Source organism: Panthera uncia, chromosome C2 (genome assembly GCF_023721935.1).
Source record: "Panthera uncia isolate 11264 chromosome C2, Puncia_PCG_1.0, whole genome shotgun sequence".
In the NCBI taxonomy this organism is placed as follows: Eukaryota; Metazoa; Chordata; class Mammalia; order Carnivora; family Felidae; genus Panthera; species Panthera uncia.
The window spans coordinates 89,455,805-89,481,301 of NC_064810.1; the positions used below are offsets into that span (position 1 = coordinate 89,455,805).

General features: G+C 34.3%; 1 protein-coding gene and 1 pseudogene across 7 annotated transcripts in view; both read right to left on the reverse strand.

Moving 5' to 3' along the window:
- NAALADL2 (N-acetylated alpha-linked acidic dipeptidase like 2) overlaps positions 1–25,497 on the reverse strand; it is a 1,336,058-nt gene that overhangs the window by 865,778 nt on the left and 444,783 nt on the right. The window contains exon 4 of one of the 7 annotated variants that reach the window (XM_049629589.1): positions 8,282–8,318. The exons of the other annotated variants lie outside the window; for them this stretch is intronic. The gene's annotated coding sequence lies outside the window, so the exon portion shown is untranslated. The remainder of the gene's footprint in view (positions 1–8,281; positions 8,319–25,497) is intronic. 7 annotated transcript variants of the gene reach the window in all.
- LOC125920630 (protein S100-A6-like) lies at positions 14,938–16,217 on the reverse strand (annotated as a pseudogene).

A 25,497-nucleotide genomic window follows, 5' to 3' on the forward strand; every position in this document is an offset into this window, starting at 1 on the left:
CTTGGGATATAATACAATAGAGACCCATTCTGGCTCTATATCATACATTTCAGTCAATTTCTTATCTTTTCCCACATGCAGATTTTCTGTTCAAGCTGATGAAAATTTCCAAATCAATATCAGGTGAAACGAAAAATCAAAATGTAGAAGACTGAGATAAATGTTTTGCTTTTTTAACTGATACAGTTCAAGAAATTAAGAGGAATTAGAGAGCTCTATATTTGAGTTTTATATTTTATTGTTACTTTTCATTTTATTTTAGAGAGAGAGTGAGCAGGGGGAGGGGCAGAGAGAGTGGGGACAGAGGAACTGACATGGGCTGTATGCTGACAGCAGACAGCTCAATGTGGGGCTCAAACTCACAAACCATGAGATCATGACTTGAGCTGAAGTCGGACGCTTAACCGACCGAGCCACCCAGGTGCCGCTCATGTTTTATTTTTAAAGCTTTACTTGTCATTATGCTTTTTTTTTATCTTATGAAAAGGTTTATTCATGAATACCATCTCTTTAATACCTGTTACCCATCACACTACATTGCTACCAATTAACTTCAGAAATATACAGTAGAAAATACATGAATTATAAAATCTATTCTCAAATTTCTCAAAGTTCTTAACTATTACATTCTTAGGGATGGTGATTTCCAGAAAAGTGACAATGTTAAAGAAAATTCTAATCCAAGGTAAGCAATTTACAATTGATTAGTTGTGCTGTTGCCCAGAGCAACCAGCATTTAAGTAGGAAGTTAAATGATAGAGCATATGGATAACCATTGGAAGTTTGGGTGGTGTCAGCTATATAAAGCTTTATGGTTTGAAAAACTTAGCATGACTTTCTGGAAGAACTAGAAGTAAGACATTATAGTAAATCTGGAATATTTATAATTATTATTGACATCTACTAGATATATAAAATTTTACCACTGGGTATGTTATAAATTCTATCATTACAAAGTAGGAAAAATGTTACAGAATGACGAACTTTGACATCTTTGAACATATTCATACAGCAGTCCCACAAGGAACATGAACAAAAGCTTTAATGTTATATATATGACCTATCCTGAATTTAGCTAATGTAAAACTCAAACTACCTTATCCCACATAATGTAGGGAAAAAATCCTTAATGATTAGAACAACATCATCAAACCTCATGAATATATAGAGAGCAGCAAAACTGGTGATGTAACTATTTCACATAAATTGAGTGAATTATTGCTTCAAGCTATAGAGTATGGGAACAACAAAATAAAAGTAGTGGCAGTTCCAGCTGTTAACAAACAGAAATAGGAAGTTCTTTCATTTGTAAAAGGAAATGACACAAGTTTTCTGGTCTCTAACAAAAAAAGCATGCAACATTTTCTCCCACTTAAATATTTACAGTCCATTGCTTTTACTATTATGTATTCGATGAAGGAGTTATGTTTTTTGCTGTTTTGGGCTTTGTAGTCCTTTACAGCAATTAGCCAAACAATCCAGGACTGTTAGTAATGTGCAGGAAAGTTTGATTATACAGGAAATAGGTGGGTTTTGGCATTTACTTGCCTAGCAAACAATGCCAAATCCTAGGATGTCAAACCAAAGTAGACTTTCCATCTGACAAATGAGAGTGATAACTGTTTCACTCAAAGAACTTATAAACATGAAATTGTTAAGAACAAATTCTTTTAGATTCTTACTAATATGGTACCATATCATGGAATATAGTATTCTAACATTTTCATCATCATTATCATCACCATTACTCAATGCAACTTTTAGTGAGGCCTTTCATGCACTGGATATATGCTACCTATTGGAGACACAAGTTGAACAAGATATGGGCCAGCCCTTTGAAGAGCCCATGGATAAGTGGAATTATCTATTTTGCATTGCTCTGGATTTAAATTAGGGCTTTTGGAATGTACATTTTAGCCAGTCACCACTTAATCCCATTCCTGGATTACCTATAAATCTCCCTCTAAAATACATTCAACTGATTTCCAGGAAACACTGAATTCTCCCAGCCAGTAGTGATTCTTCAATATACCCATGCACTTCTTTTTTTTTTTTTTTAACATTTCTTCATTGTTGAGAGACAGAGAGAGTTAGAGCATGAGCAGGGGAGGGGCGGAGAGAGAGGGGAAACACAGAATCTGAATCAGGCTCCAGGCTCTGTGCTGTCAGTACAGAACCCAATGCTGGGCTCAAACCCACAAACCACAAGACATGACCTGAGCCTAAGTTGGATGTGTAATCGACTGAGCCACCCAAGCACCCCCATACACTTCTCATCTTATCAGTGAGCTGCATGCTTGCCAAAATCCATTTATATTTATTCTCAAAACACTCATTTTCCAGTTGTATATAATATTATAATTATGCAACTTAATTTCTACAAATACTAACAAAAGATAAGTAGCAAAAAGTAGTTGAATCTATGAAAATTAAGTACTTTAGAGTAGTTCAGAAAAGAGAAGTTAGTAAAAGATAGGATTGACAGATATTGCTGCTTTGCTAACCCAACACCCATTCCCAGACTATCCGTTCTAAGACTTCACAGGGTTGGGTCAGCTAAAATACTAGCAAACTGATAAGAGTCATCTTGCACCATTTTGATCAATGACACATAAACATTCATTAATTGGTGGCAAGTAAGAAAATGTTGCTTTCTTCATAAGGAGGAAATATGCATTTAGAACATAATCCTAATGTTGGGACCTGTGGCACCCATTCGTGACTGACTATAGGGTCAAGGCCAGAAGAAGTTCAGAAAGATTGTGATTATCCTAATGTCACCCATCACTTACCTCCAAACTTCTTTAATAAGATAATGGAAAGAAGGAATGAATTAAGGGGAAAAAAAGGAAAATTGGAAAGAGGGAAGGAAGAAAGAAGGAGGGAATTTATGTAAGCTATAGAAGATGTATTTGGTTATTTGCAATTGAAGCATTCCTAACTGATACACAGGGAAGAGGGAAAGGGGGGTCCAGAAGCATTCTTCATTCAGACTACTTCAGAAGTTTCTTGAGTTATGTCCCACTATGAAATTAACAAAACTGCAAATCATCTCAATGTGACTAATGCAAGGAAGATGAGCTATGTGGAAATTCAATCAATGGACCCCAAATATAGTAAATAAATGTGCACTAATTAACATAGATAGATTGATACATAAACATTAGGTATATATTCATCATTTGTAAGATTTCTCACTTAAAAATGACTTTTTCAATAAATCAACAAAAGCCAGCCATGAAAGTATTGAATGAAACAACTTCCACTATATTCTAGGGGAAAAAAATCAGTCAAAATGTGTGCAAAATTCTAAAATCAATGCCAAAATGTGAACATTGCATATTTTCAGATCAAATTTTGGTAAAGTTGCAAATACATTAATTGGAAGAAGTAAATAGAAAGTTTGGATATAAAAATTAAAATTAATGAATTTCAAAAGGTACATTAAGTGAGATAATGTACAAACAACTATTTCAAAAACTTTAGAACACTACTGATTATTGAGTCTTATTACTATGAAATTCTTAAAGAGGTTTAAGAAAACAATCATTTTTGTTGATGTCTATCAAACCAATTAAGGAGTATTTCTTGACTCTATTTTGGCTAATATCTACTCTATTAGAATACTAGAATTCAGAGTTGAAGGGTCTAGCCCAACTCTACAGTTTTAGCCTGACGCTAGTCTAAAACATCTCTGCAGAGAGGGCATGAAGCATGTGTTTACACATTTTACAATAGGGATTTACCTTATGAGTAAACTCATAGGCATGAGCAATTAGAAACAACTTTTTTATATTATGCATAAACCTGCCAACCTATAATTTCTGTCTGTTAGTCTCACTTTTGCCATCAGAAGTAAGATACAGGGACACCTAGATGGTTCAGTCAGGTAAGCATCCGACACTTGATTTCAGCTCAAGTCATATTCTCACGGATTCAGGCTCTGTGCCAACAGCGTGCAGCCTAATTGAGATTCTTTCTCTCCCTCTCTCTCTCTGCCTATCTCTTAAAGTAAATAAATAAAATTTTAAAAAAATAAGTAAGATAGAGGTTTCAGGCTGGCTAACCACATTTTCCTATTGCGACTAGGGTATCATAGAAATAGGGTTCATGTATTTCTGAGAATCTCTATCAAGCAGTGTATCTCAGATAATGCACACAAATAGTTTGGGAATGATTGAAAAATTCTCCATATTATCTGAAATTACAGTCCCTGATACATATTAATTATTTGCCACATGATTGGTAAGTCTGAACACCATCACTTCTCCCTAAGATACACTTCAGTAATTTACATTTTCACAGCTGACACTTTCAACCCCTGGCCACTGTATCAAGCATGAGATTATAGATTTAAGTAAACAAAATTATCAAATTAGTTTCACTTTTATAACACAGTTGTATATACTGATTTCAAGTATAAACATTCAAGTGTCTTTATGGGTCTTCTGCCTCCAGAATGATTTAGGATTGTATTTTTATAAAATTATATATTTAAATGATTAATTAAATAGTAAATTCAGATTAAAAAGTCACAATGGAGTATCTGGGAAGAAATGCCAAAATTAGAACTTAAGTCTCACATATGCCATTTATTAACTGTATAATCATAGATTTTTTTTTTATTTTTCTGATTTAATATCTAACTATGAGAATAAAATGAAATAATATGATTTTCTTCCTATTGAAATGTAAGGTATTAGTTACACTGAAATATATTATTCTAGCTTAAACAGTGCTTTTGCCATTATGCAACAAACTTCCAAAATGTAATATTTAATTTAAAAAAAGTCAACATATCCTGGCAATCAAAAATAGTAATGATAACAACAGTGAACATTTCTTTAACCCTTTTATTTGCCAGACACTCTTCTAAGCACTTCATGTGTATTATCTCATAACACCTTAATAAAATACAGCTACATACTATTATTATTTCTAATTTATAGATGAAAAAGCTGAAAAAAATAAAATTTAAGCTATTTTTCCAGTCATAAAATAATATGTACAGTATATACATAGATAGATAGACGATAGATACAGATGATATAGATATAGATATAGATATAGATATGCCAAGAAATACCCTAAGTGTTTACTGAAGAAATGATATTATTTTTTCAAATGTATTAGTATACTTTTCAAATGGCTTTTTGAAATTTGCTGATTTTTTTAAAATTTTAACCCTAACTGTATATGACATATTTCCCTTCTAGATATCACAAAACTACTTCCTTCATGTGAAACTCACAGGAAAATTTTCAGACAGTCTTGGGTTGCGCCCACATGTATAAACAAGCCTGTAATTTTGATGTGCTAAGAAACTGAAGGATACTAGTAAGTGAAAAGGCCTTATATTAAATTTTGAATATATCATCTTATTTTACTCCAAAATTATAAACATGTTTTTAGTGCTAATTCATATGGGCTCAAGGACCATAGATTTGGAGAGCTGTAATAAAAGCTACATTCACTCGGGAGGAAATGCTTAGAAATGCAAAGCTAGAGTAGATAACTAGACTTACAAATTCCAGAAAATGGCACAAACTAAAGGAAGTAGATGATTTGAAATAATAGCCAAGTCACTTTTTTCCCCCTACATAATTATTTGATATCCCTGATGCCCACATATTTTTAATGCTAGAGCTCTGTTGCTATACACAGACAATTTCTCTATTAGAAATACAAAGGGGAAAAAATACATAGAAGCAGAACTGTCCTTTTTTTATCAGAAAATAAAAGGAATATTTTTTATGTTCCTTTTTAGAGCAAAGTTAACGATCACAGACAACCCTCCTTGCCTTCTTCAAACTATTATTAATGTCGCATCTTAAATTCACTTAATCCAATCAATGTTATGTTTACTGGAGGAAAACATAAATCTTCCTCCCTCCCACCTTCCCTCCTGTCCTTTATTCTTTCTTTTCTTTCTTCATTTAATTTACCTAAAAATTAGAATAACCAGATTATAAAATTTCAGAAAAAACAAAAAAAAATTAGGAATATCCTCCATTTGTATATTGAATACCAAGGAAGTAATACTTTGTAATTTACCTCCCCCAGTCTTGTTTTCACATAAATATTTCATATAAATGTAAGCATAAAGTACACAACCTATTTTAATCTTGATGTTTACAATTAACATAATCATATAAATATACCTCTGTGCTTATATATGTGTGTGATATGTGAATGTATGTATGTATATATGTATGTATGTATGTATGTATGTATATGTATGTGTGTGTATAGGTGTGCATTTATTTCCTGACCAATTTAATAGTTAAATAGCATTCCAGCAAGTAAAAAGTGAATGAATTCTAACCTAATTATCCATTACCTTTATTTTTTCTAATATATAACATAATAATGACCATATTTTCATAGTTTCACAATACTTTAGAAATATTATGACTCCCAGAAGTGAAATTACTGAGACAGAAAGTAGAAGATTTTTAAGTAATCAGTGTGGCTTCTAAATTTCTAGGCAAAAATTGTCCTGGTTATACTTTATCAACAAAATATGCCCACATACTCTTGCCAGTATTGGGTTTATAATTTTTTGCTCACCCATGAAATGTGATGAGATGGAGGTTGGGAACCTGGCAGAGTACCAGTACCCTAAGCTCACCCTGTCTCATGTTTACAACTAGATATCACTCACAACCATGTAAATAAACTAGAGAACATCTGAAGACTGGCAGAACAAACTCCACAACTCCATGTAGAGAAACTGCATTGCAGGTTAGGGAAGGCGGAAACCACTTGGTGGGGAGCTCCCCATAGGAGGGAGGAAGCTGCAAGCACAGAGAGGGGAGAGAAATTGTCTCTTGTACCAGGAAGCCTACCTGGGGAAGACAAATCCCCATAAAGTTTGGCTTTGAAAACCAGAAGGGCTGAATTCTGTGAGTTTGCATAACCAGGGAGACTTGGAACCTGGAGCTTCAAAGGTCAGCTGATTCAGCACTAGGTGTGCCTGGAGGAGGAGGGATAGCTGAATCCTCACCCTTAAAGAGACAGCAGCCTTGGATAATACTACGTGGCAATGAGAAAAAATGAAATATGGCCTTTTGTAGCAACATGGATGGAACTGGAGAGTGTTATGCTAAGTGAAATAAGCCATACAGAGAAAGACAGATACCATATGGTTTCACTCTTATGTGGATCCTGAGAAACGTAACAGAAGTCCATGGGGGAGGGGAAGGAAAAAAAAAAAAAAAAAGAGGTTAGAGTGGGAGAGAGCCAAAGCATAAGAGACTGTTAAAAAACTGAGAACAAACTGAGGGTTGATGGGGGGTGGGAGGGAGGGCAGAGTGGGTGATGGGTATTGAGGAGGGCACCTTTTGGGATGAGCACTGGGTGTTGTATGGAAACCAATTTGACAGTAAATTTCATATATTAAAAAATAAAAAATAAAAAATAAATAAATAAATAAATAAATAAAAAAGAAAAAAAAAAAAAAAAAAAGAGACAGCAGCCCACAGAGAGGTAACATAGAAGCATTCCTGAGGCAACAGTAGAGGGATCTGTTTATATGGATTTTGGAGCATGTTGGGGGACTTCTCTGGGAATGAAGGAGATGGCAGATGCCATTTTCCTCCTCTATCCTGCAGTATAAACACAGGGCCACCTGTGGAAGGCAGTGCTGCACAGACACTTGCCACCTAACCTACTATCAGTATACCCTGCCAACAAGTTCTCCCAAGGACTCACTCCATGTCTGCTGGTCTGGGCCCTGGGATCAGTGCAAATACACCACAACCCCAGCTCCACTATGTGCTCTCCTTTGGAAGATCTGGCCTAAAACTAGCTCATTGTACATTTTGCTAATACTGCTGTCCCACCCTTGAGTTCCCCTCAGGCAAGCCCCCTCAGAGCTAGCCTGCCTGAGTTCCACTAACATCACAGAGAGCAAGCACAGAGCAGAACAGGCAGACAGACACTGCAGAAGACTGGACTGAAAGGAAAAGCGATTTAGACACAACAGCACGGTGCAAGCAACATACATAGGATACTCTCCTGAAGTGCCAGGTTCTAGTGAAGAGGGGATACTGAATAACAGGATCTCTTTTTCATAAAGCCACTAGGTATAGGAGCAGAATACGTAGCTGACTTTCCTAAAACACAGACAAAGACACAGAGAGGTAGACAAGATTAGGAAACAGAGGAATATGTCCCAAATGAAAGAAGAGGACAAAATCATAGCAGGAGATCTAAACAAAACAGAAATAAGTAATGCACCTGATCGAAAATTTAAAGTAATGATCATAAAGATACTCACTGGACTTGAGAAAAGAGTGGAGGACATCAATGAGAACCTTAACAAAGAGATAAAAAATAACATATCAGAGGTGGGAAACTCAATAGATAAAATTAAAAATACAAAATATGGAATAAATAGTAAGCTACAGGAGGCAGAGGAATGTATCAGTGTGATCTGGATGATAGAATAATGAAAGGAAACCAGCTGAACAGACAAGAGACAAAGAAATATTGCATAATGAGAACACACTTAGAGAACTCAGCAACATCTTCAAGCATAATAACATTTGCATTATAAGGATACCAGAAGGAGAAGGGAGAGACGGGGTGGTGGTGCAGAAAATGCACTTGAAGAAATAATAGCTAAAAACATCCTGAACCTGGGAAGGGAAACAGAGATCCAAAATCAGGGGGCACAAAGATTCTTCAACAAATTAAACCCAAGGAGGTCCACATCAAGACACATAGTAATTAAAATGGCAGTAAATAGTGATGAAGAAAGAATTTTAATGGTTGTAAGAGAAAATAAGATAGTTACATGCAAAGGAAACCCCATAAGGCTATCAGCTGATTCTTCAACAGAAACTTTGCAGGACAGAAGGGAGTGGCATGATATATTCAAAGTGCTGAAAAGGAAAAAAAACTACAGGCAAGAATACTCCATCTAGCAAGGCTATCATTCAGAATAGGAGAGATTAAGAGTTTCACAGACAAAAAAAGGTAAAAGAATTCATGACCACTAAACAAGCCCTACAAGAAATGTTAAGGGGTACTATGTGAGCAGGGGAAAAAAGAGTGAGAAAAATAGGAAGACAAAAGCAAGAAAATTAAGTATATCTGTAAAAATCAATCAAGAGAAGCACAAAATAAAAGAAAGTAAAATATAATACCAAATATTTGAAATGTGGGAAAGAGAAGAGTAAAGAATGGGTTCAAAATTAAGCAATCAGCAACTTAATATACACTGCTATATGCAGAATATATTATATATAAACTAAATGATAACCACAAATAAAAAAAATAGTAATAGATATGCAAAAAATGAAGAGTAAGAATCCAAATATTTCACTGAAGAAAGCCAGTTAATCATAAGAGAACAAGAGAAGAAAGGAACAAAGAGGGACTACAAAACAAAAAGAACATAAAACAAATAAAAAAAAGGAATAAATACACATGTATCAATAATTTATTTGAATGTAAATGGCCTAAAAACTCTAAACAAAACACAAAGGGTGACAGAAAGAATTAAAAAAAAAGAAGGCCCATCTATATGCTGTCTACAAAAAACTAATTTCAGAATTAATGCACATGCAAACTAAAAGTGACACGATGGAGAAACATTTATTATACAAATGGAGTAAAAAGAAAGCCAAAGTAGCAATACTTATATTGGACAAAATAGACTTTAAAACAAAGCCTGTAACAAAGGACAATAAAGGATACCATATAATCATAAAAGGTGCAATCCAACAAAAAGATATAACAATTGTAAATATTTATGCACCCAAGATGGGAGCACCCAAATACATAAAGCAATCAATAATAAACATAAAGGAAATACTCAGGAGTAATAAAATAATAGTAGGGGACATTAACACCTGACTTACAACAATGGCTGGATCATCCAGACAGACAAGGGAACAGTGATTTTGAATGGCACACTGTACCAGATGGATATTAACAGATATATTCAGAAAACTCTATCCTAAAACAGAATATACATTCTTTTCAAGTGCACATGGAATATTCTCCAGGATAGATCACATATAAGGACACAAATCTAGTCTCAACAAATTCAAATAGATCTGAATCATACCATGCATCTTTTCTGACCATAGGCACTATGAAACTAGACATCAAGAAAAAATTTGGAAAGTACACAAATGAAAAAATTTGGAAAGTACACAAATGAAAGCACCATTGTCCAAAATCTTTGAGATACAGCAAAATCTGTTATGAGGAAAGTTTACAGCAATACAGGCCTACCTCACAAAGCAACAAAAATCCCAAATAAACAGCATAAACTTACATATAAACAAACTAGAAAAAGTACAACAAATAAAACCTAAAACCAGTAGAAGGAAGGAAATAATAAAGATTAGAGCAGAAATAAAGAAAATTGAAACTAAAACCAAAGCAAACAAAACAAAAATAAAACAAAAACAAAAAACAAAACAAACAAAAACACAATGGAAAAGATCAATAAAACTGGGAGTTGGTTCTTTAAAAAGATCAAAAAAGTTGATAAACTTTTAGCCAGACTCATCATAAATAAACAAACAAACAAACAATAAGAGAGAAAGAGAATATTCAAATAAATAAACTAAGAAATGAAAGTGGAGAAATAACCGACACCACAGAGACAGAAAGATTGTAAGAGAATATTATAAAAAATTATATGCCAAAAAATTGGACAACCTAGAAGAAATGGATAAATTCCTAGAAACATGGAATCTCCCAAAAGTAAATCAGGAAGATAGAAAATCTGAAGAGACTGATTACCAGAAATGAAGTTGAATCAGTAATCAAAAAAACTCTCAGCCCACAGAACTCCAGGGCCAGAAGGCTTCACAGGTGAATTCTACCAAACATTTAAAGAGGGTTTATAGATCTATTCTCAAACTATTCCAAAAAAATAGAAGATAAAGGAAACTTTCTAATTAATTCTATGTAGCCAGCATTACTCTGATACAAAAACCAGATAAAGACACTAACAAAAAAAGAAAACTACAGGCCAATATATGTGATGAATATAGATGCAAATATCCTCAACAAAATACAAGCAAACCAAATTCAACAATACATTGAAAAAATCATTTACCACAATCAAGTGGGATTTACCTACGGAACTACATCAAAATAAAATCTTCTGCACAGCAAAGGAAACAATCAATAAAACTAAAAGGCAACATACTGAATGGGAGAAGTTATTTGCAAATGACATATCTGATAAAGCATTAGTATCCAAATATATAAAGAACTTATACAACTCAACATCCCCCAAAAATAAATAATTCAATTTAAAAGATGGGGAGAAGACATGAATAGACATTTCTCCAGAGAAGATATACAGATGGCCAACAGTCACATGAAAAGATGCTCACCATCACTCATCATCAGGGAAATGCAAATCAAAACCATAATGAGATATAGCTTCATACCTGTCAGAATGGCTACAATCAAAAACACACACAAGAAAATAAGGGTTGGAAAGGATGTGGAGAAACAGGAATCCTTCTGCACTGTTGGTGGAAGTGCAAACTGGTGCAGTCACTGTGGAAAACAGTATGGAATCTCCTCATGCAATTAAAAATAGGGGTACCTGGCTGGCTCAGTCAGTAGAGCATGCAACTCTTGATCTTGGGGTTGTGAATTTGAGCCCCATGTTGGGTGTAGAGATTATTTAAAAATAAAATCTTTTTTAAAAATGTTACAAATAGAACTACCTTACGATCTAGTAATTGCACTACTGGGTATTTACCCAAAAAATACAAAAACACTAATCAAAGAGATACATGCACCCCTGTGTGCCCCTGTGTTTATAGCACCATTGCCCACAATAGCCAAAAAATGGAAGCAGCCCAAGTGTCCATCAGTAGATGAATGGATAAAGAAGATGTGGTGTATATATACACACAATGGAATATTATTCAGCCAAAAAAAAAAAAGAATGGCATCTCGTCATTTGCAACAATAGGGATTGAGCTAGAGAGTATACTGCTAAGTGAAATAACTCAGTCAGAGAAAGACAAATACTATATAATTCCATTTATATATGAAACAAACAAACAAAAAAAAAGCAAAGGGAAACCGAGAGAGAGAGATCCAAGAAACAGACACTGAACTATAGAAAATAAACTGATGATTATCAGAGTAGGAGGTGTGTGGAGAGACAGATGAAAATAGGTGATGGGGATTAATGAGTATCCGTATCATGATGAGTACCGAGTAATATGTAGAATTGTTTAAATCACTATATTGTACACCCAAAACTAATATAACACTATATGTTAATTATACTACACATTTAAAAAGTAATAATAAATAAAAGAAAAAAAGGAATGTAAAAAATGACTCTTTCTTGCTGTTGTAATTTTCATTTGTTTGATTGTAAACCAGGTTACATATACTTTTTTTTTTTTTAATCCCTGTATTTCCTCCTTTGTGAATTGTCTGTTCATGGCCTTTATGTATATATTGGTTGGAACATTTACTACCTTACCCACTGATGTTTTTGAGAAAAGGTAAATATCTCATATATATTAAACCTTCTGTCATATATATTTAAGTCTTTGCCATTTTATCTGCTTTTTTATATTCTCAGAATTCAAATTTATTTTTAGTGTTTTTCTTTTGCTAATGATATTTTTATCTGATATTATATCTGACTTTAAAAGTTATTTCTTGGGGAGCCTGGGTGGCTCAGTCGGTTGAGCGTCCAACTTCAGCTCAGGTCACGATCTCATGGTTCATGAATTCGAGCCCTGCATCAGGCTCTGGGCTGATGGCTCAGAGCCTGGAGCCTGCTTCCAATTCTGTGTCTCCCTCTCTCTCTGCCCCTCCCCCATTCATGCTCTGTCTCTCTCTGTCTCAAAAATAAATAAACATTAAAAAAATTTTTTTTTAAGTTATTTCTTTAGTCACCCCTCCCTCTCCCTCCATATTCAAACATATTCAACAATTTCTACTGTTAATTATTCTATTAATTTTTAGTTATATAGTTATTGTTAATTATTCTATTAATTTTTCTACAATTTTAGTAAATTTTTCCCTAATTTTAAAAGTAACATATAATCATTGAAAAAAAAATTATACACATATGCAAAACTGTTATGCAATTCAAAAAAAAAAAAAAGCCAAGGACTCCACTGAAGATGTGATCTTTGTTAAAATTTTGCCATATTTCCTTTAATTATTTTTTATGACTTTTAATTTATTTGAAAGCATACAGTATATATATTTTAGATTACATTACAGATAATTCTGTGCTGTAAAAATAATTCTACCCTACCCTGTATATAAAAGTTTATTTCTGAATTAAAATATTTTATTAGATCATCAGAAATTACTGGTTAGCATTAACATAAAATTTTAAGGTTTTTAAGATTTTATCTTTAAGTAATCTCTACACCCAATGTGAGACTTGAACTTAACAACCTTAAGATCAAGAGTCACATGCTCTACCAACTGCGCCAGCCAGGCTACTCAAACTTCCAAGTTTTTTGATGTATATTGTAAAATTGTCTTCCAAAATGCTTATATGAATTTACATCCCTTCTAGAAATGTGCATTCTTTCATTTATCCTAACTACCACAGGTATATTGTGTTGCATTTATTTACTAATTTGACAAATGGATATGCTATTTTCTTTTTATTTTAGTCTCTATATCTTGAAGATTAAAAAAAAATAACTCCTTAACGAATCTGAAATTATTTGGGTAAGCTATGAATTAAAATCACAATTCTGAAATATCTAACCAATTTTTTAACTCTACTTTTGTCCATTTGATCTATGATAGCCTCTAATTTGTGGTAGTGTATTAAATTCTACTAGTTTGACTTCCAGTTACATAATATTTTAATTGTTGTTGCCTTGCAAATTCTTCAATATCTGGTAGAACTAGTTTCATAGTTTTGTCAATATTTGTTTTTCCTTTAATAGTCCTGTCTGGTGTTTTTTTTTACCCCCAAAACTTCTAAACAACTATTGACATTTTGATCAAAATTAAATATATAAAACTAGTATTTAAAATTTTATTTAAAGAAACCAGACATATCTTGCTAAGTTTAGTTCCAAGTTGTTAACGTTTTTTGGGTTTTTTTTTGTTTTTTTTTTTTGTTTTTGACATTAAGATAGCAGGAACATAGGAATGATTTTGAATTTTCACTTCATTGATGTTGTTCTTCTCTGGCCACCAAGCATATGCCTTTGGACTTATTGGGAAAATATGTATATACAAATAATCATACTTTTATGTCTCTCTCTCTCTCTCTATATATATATATATAGATATACATTGTATATATCTTCTCTTCATATATATATATATGTGTGTGTATATATATATATATATATATATATATATATATATATATAATTCATTTCTCTTTCATATCTTGCTTCCCTAGCTGACCTTAAAGAGCAGTTTTTATTATTTTTTAAATTTTTTTAATGTTTATTCATTTTTGAGAGAGAGAGAATATGAGTGGGGAAGGGGCAGAGAGAGAGGGAAACACAGAATCCGAAGCAGGCTCCAGGCTCTGAGCCATCAGCACAGAGCCGGACGCGTGGCTCGAACCCACGAACCATGAGATTATGACCTGAGCTGAAGTTGGACGCTCAATCTACTGAGCCACCCCGGCACCCCAAGCAATTTTTACTATTAATAATAATGGGCACCCTAGTTTAGTTCTTGACTTTTGTACATAATATCTTTATAGTTTTAATGTTAGCTAAGGTTTTAGTGTATATCACGACATGCCAAAAATATTTTACTATTCTCAATTGTATTAGAAATGATTATTAACATTACTAAATTTTTATTTCAAAGAGTGAAATATTGCATTATAAAGTCAATTTATATTGAAGCTACCTTTGCCATTCTGGGTAAAACCCTAATTGGTGGTATTATGGAATTCATTTACAATATTTCTAATTCCATTTACTAGTATTTTCCCAGCAATTTAACATTTAAAGGAACATTCTCTTATGATAACAGAAATTGTTTTTCTTATTTTCTTATTTAATAGAAAAATAGTGCCTCTAAGAGATAGTATCAATTAAGTAATGATCAGATAATGCTTTTTTTTTAAATTTGACCAAAAAAAAAAAAAAAGGATATTTATTTGACAAAAAACAACACAAAAAAAACACCACTGGATTTGGCTTAGGCAGGCCCAGTAGAGGGTGTCTCCACCTTCCTGATTTATTTTCAGCCCTTGAGGGCATCACTGTAGATCAAAGTCAAGGCCCCCAGGAAGGAGACATATTCCTGGAAGTTCACCACCACCTGGTTCTTGTTCCTGTCCAGGTCATCTGTCAGTCCATCAGCTTTGCAATGTCAGCATCCTGCAGCTTTAGGCCAATGGTGAGCTCTTTCTTTCTGGATCAGCTCCTTCAGCTCCTTTTCACTCAGGGTCTTCTTGTCGCCTTCCCGGACTGAGTACTTATGGAAGATGGCCACAAGAAAGCCAGTGGCCTGATCCAGGGGGCATGCCAGGGCTGGGTGCTAGACTCAGAGTGCAAGGCCAGGAGTACATCAACAGACCGAGAAGGTACCTTTTGAATATCTGAATTCCCTAAGTGGTTGACTTCTATATATAAAGAAGTCAATATTTGGTTCTCTTATATTTACTTAGTAATTATTGTTCACAGAATAAAGATAAAGAAGGAGCCAGTTAATATGTAACTACCTATAACCTGCTGAGTGATATATAAACAAATACTATCTAATATTACGTACATTCTAGCAAGGATTTTGTGGCATACAAAGGATATGGTTAGTCTTCATAACTTTGGTTTGGCCTTTTCTTAGCCACAGCTTCCCAGACAAATGAGTTTCAGCCATACTGGGCATTTCTTTATTTCCTTAACCTGTTCACTTCTACATCACTCTGCTTTTATTGACATCAAGTCTTCATTCTGAAATGTTCTTTTTTTTAAATTTTTTTAACATTTATTTATTTTTGAGACAGGGAGAGACAGAGCATGAACAGGGGAGGGTCAGAGCGAGGGAGACACAGAATCTGAAACAGGCTCCAGGCTCTAAGCTGTCAACACAGAACCTGACGTGGGGCTCGAACTCACAGACCGCGAGATCATGACCTGAGCCAAAGTTGGCCGCCCAACCGACTGAGCCACCCAGGCGCCCCCTGAAATGTTCTTTCTAAATAAACCTGCAATTGTTTATCTTTAAAGCTCTTACTTATTACTTACTTCTTCAGCTTCTACCATGAAAATACTAATTTTATATAGTTCCTTTCCTGCTAATATTGTTTACATGTCTTTGACACTGGATTTTGAACTTATCTAGAATGATAACAGTGTATATTTATTTGGTATCCCCGGGAGCCATATAATACGAGCTCATTAACTACTACCATTCAATGAATGAATGGTATAAGAGAGTCTTCATTACAAATTTACCCTGCCCCATATATTTATAAATGGATTATAATTTTAACTAAAGAATGTCTAGTACAAAAGAAAAATTATATTTTTTGCTCCTATGTATATCTTCTGTTTGACTATACTAAAATAGAATGTTAAGATTATTGTTCTAGTTGTTATAGTTGATGTCCTAGAATGTAATGATATAATATCTTAAGATCATTCATGATCTCTAGCTCATATATAGCACAAAATCAAGACCTGGACTCATATGGAGAATGCTATAGTGAACTCCCCTCAATTCACTTCTTTTCAGAAACATTAAGGGGGAAATATCACACACCCACACACCTGAGCTGCCAGTCCCCAAAGAGACTTGCTTTTGCATTTGTAATAAACAAAAGAAACTTCTTTCACAGTTGCTTTCGCATTACGAAGAATGTCCTTTTACCCATTTGACAGAGATTTCTCACAAAATCCCATATATATTGTTCTTAGTTAAATTGTAGGTATACAAGGAGAAGAGAACTGTAAGATCAAGAAAAAAAGATTAAAATAATCAATTGAACTCCTCAGAGCCTCTTTTCTTCTTTCATGGAAATGCAAGGTAATTCAGTCATGTCTTGTCAATTATTAATGCAATGTTTTTTTAATGCATGTATTATAAAATGAAATATTCTGTGTGTTCTGGCTCTGAACGTTGGATGTGAATTTAAATTTGCCCTTTTCATTCACTAGAGGCAGAGAAGCAAAGATGGAGAATGAAGAGAAAGGCACACACCTGGGCAGACAATGGTGGTCAGCAGGAGAGGAGGCAGGAAACTAAAGGCAGGTGGTAGAATCAGGTGGCTAAAGGAAGCTAGAAAAATCACACATCTTTAGTTTGTCTATTTAAAACCCTGAAGAGAACCAGTTAAAGAAAAGATTATAAAATAGATTATATAAAAGATTGTTTATAGACAATTTTATTGCCTACCAGACTAACACATCAATTTAAATTATGATTGGGTTACCTATCATAAAGAAATGTCATGAGGAATGCTCATTGTTTTAAATAAAAAGACCTGGGGCGCCTGGGTGGCTCAGTCTGTTAAGCGGCTGACTTCGGCTCAGGTCATGATCTCGTGGTCTGTGAGTTCGAGCCCCGCGTCGGGCTCTGTGCTGACAGCTCAGAGCCTGGAGCCTGCTTCAGATTCTGTGTCTCCCTCTCTCTGACCCTCCCCCGTTCATGCTCTGTCTCTCTCTGTCTCAAAAATAAATAAACATTAAAAAAAAATTTTAAAATAAATAAATAAAAAGACCTGAAATTTTCTTTTTTTCTGTTTTTTGTCTTTTTAATGTTTATTTATTTTTGAGAGAGAGAGCTTGAGCGGAGGAGGGGCAGAAACAGAGGGAGACAGAATCTGAAGCAGGTTCCAGGCTCTGAGCTGTCAGCACAGAGCCCGATGCGGGGCTCGAATTCATGAACCGTGAGATCATGACCTAAGCCAAAGTGGGATGCTTAACCGACTGAGCCACCCAAGAGCACCAATACCTAAAATTTTCTAATTGTAAAGTTGTTTCTGTGTATGCTGGACAAGTCAGAGGTTTAGGCAAAGGGAAAATTATTTTGGAATTTAACATAAGTTATCACCTACAAATAAGCCACAAGCCTCTGTGAGAATTATAAAGCATGCCTAGTTATGTGAGGTCCTTGCATGGTGCTACAGTATATATCTACTGCTTGTCCAAAAGTTGTGCCTAATATTCTATAGGAAATAATGCAAAGTTTTTGAGGTTCAGGTCTGAACAAAGGGAATCAAATAAATGCTTTTATTTTCACGTAACATTTTGAAACTGACAACACTGTAATAACTTGTGGTTTGCAGTTAACCAAGCAAATAATTTGACTCAATTTATATGTTTATGTTGATATAGTAAACACAATTCAAACAGCACCATAATAATAGAGTGTTTTGAAATCAATTACAAAAAAACAAACCATATAATTACATATTTATGCTAGTTACTGCTAGACAATAGAACATAAGTACAGAATACAAATGTTCAGAGCAAGGTTGGTAAGCTTGATAAAATAAATGCCCCAAGTGATAGGGGTCACTAATTCAGATTTTTCAAATGGCAAATTCTTAGTATCACGTTGTAAAAGAAGCAAGTCCGTTCTTTTCTCTTAATGTAAACTGACAAGTTGGCTATAATAAAAACTACAGATAAGCAACTCTGGAAATAGCTAAGAGGAAAGGCATTTGATGAACTATGAATGAAGTGAATTCTATGAATAGAATTTAGTTCTATTTGAACTAAAGGCTGATGTACTCACTGATAACAGTAGTCTACCTCCACTGTAATAATTGAGCAATTTCCTATTTTATCTTTCTACTTTTTGATTCTATCATTTTTAGTCCAATCTCAACTGGCCCTTCAAATATCAATCTGACTGGTATTATTCTATAATCTCATGCTTTTGAATTTAAATCCAGGGAGCTGACTTAACAATAAAATAACAGTATTTTGTGACATATGAGCTAAAATATACTTTATAATCATGATCCATAAAAGAAAAAACCTTCCTACTACAATTTTAATAATTCAGCCAACAGTATAAAGTCCTGGTGGACAAAATTAAATCAGCCAAGTTCCTAAACAATTCATTGGGATGCACCACCCTTAGCACCAAGCTCCATAGATGTGCACTCCTCCCTTACTGTGCTTGCAACATCAGTTACTCTTGCCTGAAATTACAATTTGAAGAGTAGAAGGTTACATATAATCAACACATTCATAACTATCACCATTTACTTTACATTTGCTGTCATTTAAATATTAACATCCTGGGGGCGCCTGGGTGGCTCAGTCGGTTGAGCGTCCGACTTCAGCTCAGGTCACGATCTCACGGTCCGTGAGTTCCAGCCCCGCGTCGGGCTCTGTGCTGACAGCTCAGAGCCTGGAGCCTGTTTCGGATTCTGTGTCTCCCTCTCTCTCTGACCCTCCCCCGTTCATGCTCTGTCTCTCTCTGTCTCAAAAATAAATAAACGCTAATAAATAAATAAATAAATAAATAATAAATAAATAAATAAATATTAACATCCTGACAACCCGGAAGAGAAAAGAAAAACATAATGCTGTTAGGTTTCATGGAACTATTTCTGAGTATTGAGACAATATTTCCTAGACTTTATAACATTACTTCAATATCTTAATTGAATTCTATGGTAATTTTAATGCAAACATATCACATTGGATTGCTGTGTCTCTTGCCAGATTTTTAAATTTGAAAATGAGTGTTTATATTGCTAAAATTAATTCAAATTGAGACTTCCAGATGTTTATATATGTGCACAGGTGTCTACTCTCCCCTGTTCCATATGCTCATTAAAAATGAATACCTGTGTATAAGAATAAAAGAAATCTTATATGTGGGCCCCAAACCAAGAAACGGTGCTACTCCCAAGCCAGAAACATCAAAGCTTTTTAACAGTAGTGGAAATAGGCCAAAGGAAACACTGAGGGTCAATCTTCTGAGCTACTTCTGAGTACAGTTATTTTTCCTGAGAAGTAAGTGGAGTAGGCTTTGGTGGATTTCCACAAAAATCCCTTCACTCAATGAAGTTGCAGAGGAGAACAGACAAAGCCTGAAACAACCAGCCTCCACACAGATGGGCTATTTTTCACTGTTGCTGGTAGGCTCCATTTGGAAGCATCTATTCAAGGAAGTACCAAAGATCATTCCAAATGTCAGTGGCTAGAGCAAGCAGAAAACTGGCATGGGGTTGGCAAGATGCCAGTGAAGTGCCATTGGCAGTATGATAGAAACACCGGGCACTTTAGCATCTTGTGTGTAGCATGGGAAATTCATCATACTATGAACATCGCAGGAGAACTGTCAGTGTCCAGAGAGACAATTTAGAGGAAAAATGTTTATTTCTGAGTTTGCACACAGTTTTAACTCTGTACTTATCTTCTGCATATCTGGAAATAGTAAAATGCAATGTGAGCAGGTAACATTCCAATCTTTGACCAAACTTACTGACAAAAGTCAGATGTGTGAGAAGATTCTGCAATATAAGAAAGTGCAAAGAAAGAGTCTGCTGGGTCACAGCCACTGGATGCATCGGAAGCATTTATATCAAGAGATTAAAAAATGAAATTTTCATTCACAGTCCAAATAAGACTTAACAGAATATTGTATCAGAGGAATTAAAGCAAGCAGTAATAGTAATGCAACAATATATGATCGGAAATAATTGCTTGGGATAAAAATAATGCTTTTCAAATTTGAAATTATACTAGATACAGTGAACAACAGATTGGATACTACAGAAAATCAAAGAAGGGAACCAAAAGACAAACTTAAGACAAACTCAATAAATTCACCCAGAACTCACAGGAAAAACAAGAGAACAACAATGTAAATAATTGATTAGAGGGGTGCCTGGGTGGCTCAGTTGGTTGAGCGACTGACTTTGGCTCAGGTCATGATCTCACTGTTTGTGAGTTCGATCCCCGCATCAGGCTCTGGGCTGACAGCTCAGAGCCTGGAGCCTGCTTTGGATTCTGTGTCTCCCTCTCTCTCTGCCCCTCCCCTACTCATGCTCTGTCTCTCTCTGTCTCAGAAATAAATAAACATATAAAAAATTAAAAAAAAAGAATTGATTAGAATCCTGGAAGGTGTACAAGAAGATCAAATCTACTTATAAAGGAAATTCCAGAACCATAAAAAAGGAAAAAAAAAATCTATGAAATCAACCTTCTCCAAATTTAAGAAAGACCTGAGTGTATAGACTTAAATGTCCAAGTTCCTCCCAAAGCAAATGAGACTAACATCTAGATGTATCACTGCAAATTTATGAATTTCAAGATAAAAGAAAAATCCCTCCAATTATCTATGCTTGAAACAAAAAAACAGGTTTACCTCAAATTTTGTTTCTGTGTTACTTAATACCACAAACCATTTATGCATTGTCTTTAAAGGCTTTGGGGGAAAGTGTTTATTACCCAGTCAAAAGTAATTGTGCAAGGGGCACCTGGGTGGCATAGTTGGTTGCGTTCCAACTTCAGCTCAGGTCATGATCTCACAGTTCATGAGTTCAAGCCCCATGATGGGCTCTGTGCTGACAGCTCAGATCCTGGAGCCTGATTCAGATTCTGCGTCTCCCTCTCTCTCTCTCTGCCCCTACCCTGCTCACATTCTGTCTATCTGTCTCTCTCTCAAAAATAAATAACCATCAAAAAAAGTAAAAAAATAGTAATTGTGTGAGAAGGTAACACAGTATATTTGTAACATATGCAAGGTATGTTAAGCATATTCTATTAAGTATAATTATTCTATAACTGCTTAGGAAATAAAATAATAAAACAGAAAATCACCATCATGATATAAAAGTACAAATTGCTTGATGTTGAAATGACAGAAAAAAATGTAAATTATTATTGTTAGTTATAAATAAACCCTATGCAAATCTCAAAAATTAGTCTTGCAAAAATAGATGTAAAAATGAAAAATTAAAATTAAATAAAGTAAAATGGATTTAACAATCAAGACTACATGAATGAAAATTGAAAGTGATAGAAGAAGGGAAGGGAAGGGCAATTTTTTTTTTTTTTACTTGGACAGGGGATAATATATTCAACACAGAAAATGAATACGATGGCAGCACATAGCAAAGCTGCAGCTGAGATCAACCTCTTCAGTCTCTTATTGTTCTAGACATAAAACTTATGTAGAAAAGTGACTTCAAAGAAATGATATATAGGAACAGGAAAATTAATATTATCATACTTTGTGAAAAAACAAAATGGAGCTCAAGTAAATTGAGGGAAAGATAGAACTGCTCTGGTTTCTCACTTAGAACTGAACTTGTCAAAGAAGTACCAATGGAAACATGAAATGTGCCATGTCTTTAGATACAACTCAAAACAAATTTTTGTGACTATATAATTTAGCTGTTAATATTGATAAAAATAAATTTTACCAGAGTTACAAAAACATGTAATGTTTTTTTTGAGCCTTTGAACTTTAATGCAAGCTTCTTGAAGAATATGTTCATATCTGATTTCATTTGCAATTTGCCAGAGTGTGTAGCACATGCTAAGCACTCAAGTATTTGAGGGACTGAATGAAAATCCATTGTCATTACCATTTACATTTATTTCCATGTGCTTTTTTACAAAGGTGAGTCTATAATCTGAGAGACATCACATTTAAATTCATTTAAAAGTGATCTGGTTATGCATTTGTTCAGGGCATATATCCTTTAAAAAAAAACAACCTAATTCCATGCTGTATGTATAGACCATTAATTATATTTATTGAATGCTTACCAAGTGATAGGCCAAGTGCTAAGGGCTAAATCTCAATGAGTGGTACATAGGGAAGCAGGTCATTGTGCTTTCCAACATATTACATTTCAAACTACAAATATGACAAACTTTTTTTGGGGAAAAAAAAAACTGCTCCTTTTCTTCTATTCTCCACACAAAGCCAGAGTGATCTTTTCAAAACATGAATCAGCTCATGTCACTGCCTTACTTTTTAAACCTTCTAATGACTTCCCATTATACTTAGGATCTAATGCAAACTTCTAAGGCTGCAAACCCTCTATTACCCAGCCACAGTCTACTCTTTAACCTCATTGTCTCATAGCTTTTTGTCCTTGTTCACAACATTCCAGACTCCCTGACATTCTTTTTCTTCCTCAAAAACTTGCAAAGTCTTAGCCCTTGCAATTTTCTCTGCTAGGGACACTTTTTCCTATGCTTTTCACATTGCTGGCTTCTTTCCACCCTTCAGGGTTCACGTCAAATATTACATCCTCTAAGAGGGGCACCTATGTAAAAATCCCATCTAAATCGTATCTAAAGATCCCTCTCTGACCCATAACCCTATCATATTTTCTTACTACTGATTACCCGCTGATATACTGTCAGGCTGGTGTCGTTTTATTTGTTAATTGTCTGTCTCCCTTCTGTTACATTCCATTAAAATGCAAGCTCCGTGCAAGACATTATATGTTTTGCTCATCACTGTGCCCACATCTAGAACAATGAAAGGTGCTCAAAATATATGTGAATAGATGAATGTGGAAGTCTTTCTGCTCTTTTAACTTAAGCCCAGAAAATAAACGGCAAGGGTACATTTGAAGAATGTATATAGTAACTTATTAATAAAGATATTAATTTGATTTATATAACAATAATCATGCATGCTCAGGAAGCAACCTTTTAGTATTTAGTTAAATGATGATGGTACTGATCACAAGATTAACCAGGATCATCTAAATCAAGTTTAATTAATTAGACACTTATAGTGCTCAGTGCTATTGAGCCACCAAATAGAGAAAAGATGTTTGAAGCAAACTTCTAGTCTTATAACTAGCAACCTTTTCCAGGACACCACAAAAATACTAGTAGCAGTGGAAATCAGACTGCCTAGTGATCAGGCAAAGAGCAAATCTGTAACTGGAAGCTCCTTATATAAGCTACCGGATCAGGGTTTTGGAACTAATTGAAGACAGAGGTACAGCTTAGTAATTACAGTAGAGGTCTGGTTCAAAATAGTTTGTTTATTTGTCTGTTGTCTAGTTGGTTGGTGTGTTTATGTGTTTGCTTACCTGTAAAAGGAAGTGAGAGGAAGTGGAGTACTTTTTAAAGACACTGCCAAAGGACTCAGTAGAAACAAAATGATAATACAAAGGGGGAAGTGAATGGATGAATTTCAGTGTCAGCTGGAGTCTGATTGAGACTTACCTTTGAAACAGAGTCAAATTTTTATTGCGCGGTTTGATTATTATCAACACCTAGAAGCATTCATCCTTTCTTAACAGTCTTTCCAGATGCATGTGAAAAAATAATACGGCTTTTACATGTGCATTTGTATTTCAAATCATTAAGGTAGAGAGAGTCTCACATCAGGAGAATATAGCTGTTCTACTGAAAATACTGATAAAATTAGTCATCTTCAATTGGTACCTTAGGTCATTACCAAATATTTACAATATATAGAGACATACCATAGCAAGCTAATTATTGTGTGTGTGTTTTAAATAACTGTTGCATGGACATACTGTTACTCAAAAAAGAGATAAAGAGAGAGAGAAAGGAAGGGAGGAAGGGAGGAATGAAGAGAAGAAAGGAGGGAGAAGAAGGAAGGAAAAAAGAGAAAAAAAGAAAAATCTAACCTCTAATCATTGACTAAAACTTATTTTTAAAATTCTCTACAGTGTATACATACATTTGTATTTTTATTAAGAATTCCCCCACAAAGACACAGAGAAAGAAATTGTGTTGATTATGAAAATCAGTAGTGAAAAAGATTTGAAATTTAGATGTCTTACATAAATATAGAGGGTATATCATGTATTCTGTATCACCCTAAATCCAAGAAGATGACAGTTTGTTTCCTGAATTATTCCCAAAAAGCTATTAAGCCTTTGGTAAAAAAAGAACTAAATATTGTTCACATGCCTAAAATTTATCAGTGTAAAGGTGTTTTCAATGAGTATAACTGTCTATGTAATTCTATTATTTAATTCACAAATGTTCATTCACCAAGGCTCTTTGCCCGAAATCTGGCACATCTGAAATGAGAGGCAACAGCAGATCTAAAAGGTATGTCAAACATTTTCCCTTCTATATCTTCTGAATTTTTTTTTGTCTCTTGTTTTCTCTGGCCCTAATTTCCAGAACATTCCTGGAACAAGCAACATTAAGAGGTATTCACATATGTAGTAAGCACTTACCACATGCCAATGATTATTCTAAGAGCTTGGGATATATCAGGAATAAAAAAGATAAAGATACTGCCCTCATGTAATACAAGTTGCATAGATGGGAGAAAAATTATAAAAAGACAACATAATAAACAAGTAAATAATAAACAAAAGGACGCAAAGTTTTTCTTTAAACTTGGTACAAACTAATCGAGGAATAAAATCTAACCTGAACTGATGTAAGTTGCATATATACTTTATCTCCTCATATAAGTAGCCATATGTTTCCCTGCAGAAACATTAATGTGTTTAATAATGGTGCAATGGCCAAAATCCCACTAAGGCTAGTATATTATATAGAGTGTGTAACATATAATCTTCCTAAAATGCAAAAAGTCTAAATTCCAAAACACACT